This window comes from Peromyscus maniculatus, chromosome 8 (assembly GCF_049852395.1).
Source record: "Peromyscus maniculatus bairdii isolate BWxNUB_F1_BW_parent chromosome 8, HU_Pman_BW_mat_3.1, whole genome shotgun sequence".
Lineage (NCBI taxonomy): Eukaryota > Metazoa > Chordata > Mammalia > Rodentia > Cricetidae > Peromyscus > Peromyscus maniculatus.
The window spans coordinates 87,858,174-87,864,788 of record NC_134859.1 but is presented as its reverse complement, the minus strand read 5'-3'; the positions used below and the strand labels follow the sequence as shown (position 1 = coordinate 87,864,788).

The following is a 6,615-nucleotide window of genomic DNA, read 5'->3' as shown; positions in this document are numbered from 1 at the left end:
TTGCCTCCGCCCTCGATCGCCGGCTCCCCGGAGAGTGCGCTGCAGCTACCGGGGGACCTGACGGACCACCCGGCTGGGCGGCGCCGTGCAGAGGGACCGCCCCGACAGCGGAGGTCCCCTGGGAGTCCCGGCCTGTGCTCCCCTGCGACTCCGAGGGTGGGGGTGAGGAGGGGAGCGTCCTGGGACAGCTGAGCTGGAGCAGCCGAGGGTGCCGGGAAGTCCCGAACTCTGGAAATCCCAAACTAGAACCTCAGTTTTCTCATCTGTTAACTAAAAAAAAAAAAAAGGAAAAAGGTTACCTGTGGATGCCACCTACCTCTGTCATCACCCTCTCTGTCTGTAGATTTACAAAGTATGGTGTGTGTGTGTGTGTGTGTGTGTGTGTGTGTGCGTGCGCGCGCGCGCGCAGGTGGGGAGTGTGTGTGTGTGTGGCTTCTATGACCCTGCAGAGTCAAAACTTTAGAAAGATTGGGGATTCCAGAGAAGCCAAGCCCACCACTAAGGGCTCCCCACCTCTCTCCTTGCATGATACCCACCATGTGACCCTCCCCCTTAAAGGAGGACCAAGAAAGACCTTGGCAACCATATGCTTCAACCTTCCACCCCCTTCCCGACCTTTGCAGGTAAGAAATGTCAATCCAGAGAAGAGAAGGGGCCTGCCCAGGACTGTGGTCACATCATGGCCTCATCAGCAGACTGTGACCCACAAACTCTCCATTCCATCTGTTCACCTAGAAGGCGCTCATCTGAGGCTGATTCTACCTTCACAAAAGGCCCGGGATGAGGGATTTTTGCGTTTTTCAGCTTCACATCTGCCTTGGCAGCAGACCTGCTCCCTGGAGCTTTGCCTGGATCAGAGTCCCATCCCTAAGAGTTCCCCCTCAAGGCCCAAGGGTTGGACAAGGCCAGGCTGGAAATCTGCCATCCCCTTTGCCCAGCTTCCCTCTCCTCTGGGCCTCCTCTCTGCCTGGCAGCTGGCATGGGCAATGCCAAAGGAGGGGCCAGCCTGGCTGCCTACTCACAGCCCATCTGGGCCAAGACCCAGTCGCCTGGGGGATCTTTCTCATTGGCTTCTTTTCTCACTAATTCCTTCTTGTATCTTTTCTCTCTGTTCCTAGTTCCTGATCCCTCTTTCTGGCCCTTGAGACCTCCCCAGTTTTATTCTTTTTACTTCAGAGGGGGAAAAACCTGAAGTTTTTCTGCAGAAGTTGAAATGTCTGGGTTCTCCCCGCCCTCTGTGTGTGGTCACAGTGACTTTACTTGGCAGGATCACGAGGAAAGGAATTGAAAACCTGGGGGGGGGTTTGAGGAGAATGGGGGGGGGACCTTGCTTTTCAGATGCTCTTCAGGGACCAGATAGGGCAAGGGGCTCTGGAGGAGGAAACATAATCCTTCCTCCTGTCCTCTGTACAATGGGTTGGATAGGAGGCAGTCAGACCCGCAGCTCCCGATGAACATGAAGGAGTAAATGCTGGCGGTGCCCATGAAGGTGATGCGACCCATGGGAATAAAAGGCCAGATAGGGGGAGTGACTTGACCAGAGTCCTGAAGCCTGTCAGGGGCAGATCCAAGCCCACTGCCCCATGGTAGATGGACCCCACTTGGCACCTGTGCCCACCAGTCTTCCACTGCAGGCGAGTGTGGAAGTAGGTGACAGCAGATCCTTCAGACTCATTAGGTTTCCCAAGTTCTCTGAGCTAACTCTATAGGCAGAGAACCCCGCTGGTCATGCCCTCCATCTGGACACCTGGGAGCCAGTAGTACGGAGCTGTCCACCCACTTCCAGGCTTCTCCAGATCCCTCTCCCCAGGACCCACAGAAATCTGCTGCTCCCACCAAACACCTGGCTGGGTTGGGCTTGGCTTGCTGGGAAGGTGACTAGGCCTGTGTCTTAAAAAGCCAGGATGGGGTGCCCATGAGCAGAACTGGAAGGGAGTGGAAGTGTCGTCAGAACCACTCACTCACGTCTCCAGACCCCACCAGGGCCCACAGGTCACCCCCTGGTTGGCCTCTGCCCATCTCCTCATTGGATCATTCTGAGCCTCTTAATTCTTTCTTTTCTTCTCTCTCTCTTCCTCTCTCTCTCTCTCTCTCTCTCTCTCTCTCTCTCTCTCTCTCTCTCCTTTCTTCTTCCCCCTCCTCCTTCTCCTCCTCTTCCTCCTCCTTCTCCTTCTTCTTCTTGGCTTTTCGAGACAGGGTTTCTCTGTGTAGCTCTGGCTGTCCTGGAACTCACTCTGTAGACCAGGCTGGCCTCAAACTCACAGAGGTCTACCTGTCTCTGCCTCCTGAGTGCTGGGACTAAAGGCGAGCGCCAGCACTGCCCAGCTCTTTTCTTCTTTTTTATTGTTATTATGTGTGCACATGCTGTGGCACTTGCATAGAGGACAGGGGACAACAATCATGGAATAATGCCTCTCTGTCAGCCTTCTGTGGGTTGCCAAGCTTGCTTAGCAGGAGATTTTACCCAGTGAGACATTTTGCCAGTTCAGCTTGTGCCTTTTACTGCTTAATTCTGCTTTTTTCTATGCATTGTTATGTCAGTGAGACACAGTGGGCAGTGGGATGCGGGGCGACTCTACAACTTTCCCAAGATGGGAGCCAAGGAGGGAAGAGTGTTGAACTGGGTTGGGGGCAGAGGTGACTGTGGTTATGACTCCAGATAACACAACCTCAAGTGTCAATTTTGGGTTTTTTTGTTTGTTTTTGTTTTGTTTTGTTTGTTTTTGCTTTCAGTCCCTTGGTTTGGTCTCTGCTATTTCCCACCACAAAGCACCCTGGAGGTTTTAGGGGACCAAGCTCTAAGGAAGAAAACTGAGGTCTGGGGGAAAGGGGTTTGGAAGATCAGAAACTGCCTGGGATCTGGATGGAACCAGAAGTAAAGGCTGGCTGGTCTCTTGCCTCTGATGGTGCTTCCTCCCCAATTCTGGCTTGCAGTAGTAGATGGAGTAAGGAGGGATTAACAAATTCTCTCTCTCTCTCTCTCTCTCTCTCTCTCTCTCTCTCTCTCTCTCTCACACACACACACACACACACACACACACACACACACACACACACACATGAAAGCTTGATATGATGGTGGTGTGTACTTGTAATCCCACCATGAGGGATGAGGAGACAGAGGAATTCTAGCCATCCTAACATTGTCAACTATTCCAAGTCTCAGTGAGAGATCCCGTCTCAACAAACAAGGTGGACAGCTCCTAAGGATAACACCTGAGGCTGACCTCTGGCCTCCACATGTGTGTACGCACACGTGTGCCCATACACACATGGGCACCCATACACGCATATGTAACCATACACATGTACACACACACCCAAATCACACAGAAACAAATCCCCCTCCACTCCATCTTGACCTGAATCATGTCACATTTGTGCTAACATGTTAGGTAGCTCAACTAATCCTGCCAACAACCTTGGAAGGAAGGCAGGACTGGAATCAGTCCAGTGATTCATCCAGAAAAGGATAGCTATCTGAAGCTATAGGTCTGGTATTGCGTGTAGTCGCCACCACCAACAGAGTCTCAGTGACCATCCCTAGGTGTGCCACCTCCAATCCTGGGCCACACTTGTAGAGTGAAGAGGTCTCCTTTGGCTGTCCTAGCCCTGATGGTTCTATGTATTAACTGTGGCTCTTGCACAGCTCTGAGCAGGGCCCTGTTGTACAGAACGAGCCCGTGTGACCATGTGCTGTATGAAGGTGGCTTTGACTTTACTGAGAAGGGAAACATAACGCTAAGTGACCATTTTGCCTTGCCCTCAGAGCCCAGGGTAGTCTGAAAGGCCTGCAAAGTGCCTGTTAGGGAGACTAGACAGAGGAAGAGGTCTCCCTTGGCCTCACTGTGCCTGGGGTAAGCAGGTGGAACAGAATCACCACTGTTTTTTCTGCTCGGTCTCCTCTTCAAGGAGTGTTTCTGTTGCTTGGGAGCCAGAGGGGTGTTCCCAAGAAAATTAGGGTGTCCCAGGAAGTGTTTGTGTCCTGTAGCTGGAAGGGGTGACCAGACACCCCTGAGGCTCTTAAACATCCTCCTTCACGCCATCTGAGTTCTGCGTGGACCGTCTACAACCGTTTCAGCTCCCAGCCTTGGCCACAGACCAGCGCTCAGCACCCCCCCCTCATCTCAGTAAAAATGCTGTTCTGTTAATGGCCATGAAGCCAGAGCAGGAGTTGGGGAGTCTGTGTGTGTGTGTGTGTGTGTGTGTGTGTGTGTGTGTGTGTGTGTGTGTGTTTTCTCTGTGAAGGCTGAGAAGGGAAGGGGCCTCAGGATTGGGGTGAAGCCCCTTTCTACCTCTGTCCCCTGGTCTCTAACAGTCTTCAGAGAAGTCAATTTACAGAGAACTCACCAAAAGAACACAAGGCTGCCCTGCCTGAGGCACAGTGACTGTCCTTTGTTTCTGGGAATAGAGGGAAGGGAGGGAGAGTGTGGGACTAGCCCCAGGGGTGCGGTGGAGGGTGGGAATCTTGCTTGCTTTGCCCAGCTGCCATGCCCACCTACCCAGAGGAGAGGGTGACAGGTCGGGTACTCTGGACACAGAGAAGAGGGTGCAGATACTATACTGGGCGCCCATCTCCTCTCTGGCCATGTGGGCAGGAAGAAGCTTGCGCTTTGCATACCCTGCTCACAGTAGGCATAGGCCAGAAACATGGCGGGAGAGAGAGGAATGGGCAGGAGTGGGCTTGGCCAAGGTTCTGAGCAGCCCAGGCCGGCCTGGCTTTGTGTCCTCAGCCTGATGACTATCTTCCCTCTTCCCGCTGAGCTAGTTTTACCCTCCTTCCAGCCCAACAAGAACTCTTTTGTGCCTTGACCAGCCTGCACCCAACCTCAAGTCTTCTGGGGGTATGTGGGACCTGCCACCCCCCAGGGTTCTGCCACTTTCCTTTGTTACAACTCCAAGGGGGTTTCTTCCTTACTGTCTGTTTCTCATTGTCCCTGGTGTCTTAAATCTCCATCCCACCCACATCGTCCTTGCCTGCTCCCTGCACTCCAAGCTTCAAACTAGGGCTCCACTGTCCCGGGAGCAAATGGAGACCACGACATGAAAAGAGGGCTGAGCCCATGCCCCAGCCCTCTGCTTTGGCTTTGGGCCTGGCCTCCGCGTACTGCTGAGCTCAGCCCCGAGCATGGCTCTTCCCTTCACCCTTGGCTTTAGCCACCCTAGCTCCTGGTACCCCTTTTCAACCCTAAGCCTTTACTCCCCCCATCCACCCACCTGGAACACCAGGGTTCCTTTGGTCCCTTGCTGAAACCCTATTGGTTCACAGAGTCTTCATCATCTAGAAGAAAATACAAAGTCTTTAGAATCCTAATACAATCCTTGGCTCTGCCACGTGATCTTGTGCAACTGTGTCTACCTCTCGGAGCTGAGCACCCTCTTCTGAAAACGGAGGACAGCAAGACCCATCTGTCAGGAATTCTGTTAAGACTCAGCCACAAGGCCAGGACTGGTAGCATCAGGGAGACTGAGACAGAAGTGCTTGGGCTACATAGTGAATTCAAGGACCACCTGGGCTGACCCTGTCTCAGCAAACCAGCAAACCAGCCGGTCGACATTCAGTCGTAGTGCCTGGTACTATATGTGTTGTGTGCTATTGTGTGTGTTGTGTGCTATTGTGTGTGTTGTGTGCTCCTTCTTCCAGTCCTAATCCCTAATCAGTTTTGTTTTTTTTTTTTTGAGGATTGTGTCCTACTACTTATTCATAACAGGGGCTTTATACATATTTACTGGATAAGAAGGCTCCTAAAACAGCTCAGGGCTTCCTGAAGCTCCAAGTTCAGGGCATTTCCCAGATCACTCTCTCCATCCTAGAGGTCCCCCAAGGGCTCTGCCTTTCACAGTCCTGGCCTATGCCTGCTCACATCTCACTGACCTGCTTTCCAGCCCATGGCAGCAGCAGCAGCAGCAGCAGCAGCAGCAGCAGCTACAACAGCTTCTTTGCCTGGTGCTGGCCTGACTTTGGAGTTCCTAACCTGCCCTGCAAGCTGGCAAGATACTGGCTGTGCTGGCACTGTTCTTTCCTCGGCATCGGCCACACCCTCCTTGGTTAATGCACCATCGCCCCAGGACTCTGGGTGTAGAGGGCATGGTGACCCTGTCCCAGGAGACACAGGGGCCCCAGAGCTTTCCAGAGAGCCACCCCTTAACTATTCCTGGAAGGATGCCCAGATAGGTGAAGTACACAGGTGCCAGATAGGAGTGCGTGAGAATCTCCAGGTGGTGAGTCCTGCCTGGATCTGCACACCTCCATCACTCCCCTCCCCTCCCTACTCCTCCCTCCCCTCGGCAAAAAATCTGCTCCCTCCTGACCCAGCAAGCCGGATGGGACTAAGCTGAGAGAATAAAAGAAAGTATGCTTTTGTTGCATGCCTTCCTTAAACCAGGCAACATGCTTAGTTGGTTTCATATGCATGTTCGTCTGTCTTCCTGTCTTTCCATCTTTCCAACTTTCTTTTTGCTGGGCTTAAACTTACAGTGATCCTCCAGCCCCTGTTTCTCAGGGGATTGCAGAGATACCTCAGCACACCCAGGCACATTCCCTACCTTTTCCTTTAAAACAAAAACATTCATATAACTGACTTTTTTTCATGGAATAAGAGGCACAAGGTCCAA

General features: G+C 52.7%; 1 long non-coding RNA gene across 1 annotated transcript; it reads right to left on the bottom strand.

Moving 5' to 3' along the window:
- Positions 1-137: 137 nt before the first annotated feature.
- LOC143267015 (uncharacterized) lies at positions 138-5,937 on the bottom strand. The gene is made up of 3 exons (XR_013041907.1): positions 5,876-5,937; positions 5,218-5,281; positions 138-270 (listed from the first exon to the last, which is right to left on the bottom strand). It is a non-coding gene; the product is annotated as an uncharacterized LOC143267015 (long non-coding RNA).
- Positions 5,938-6,615: the final 678 nt, after the last annotated feature.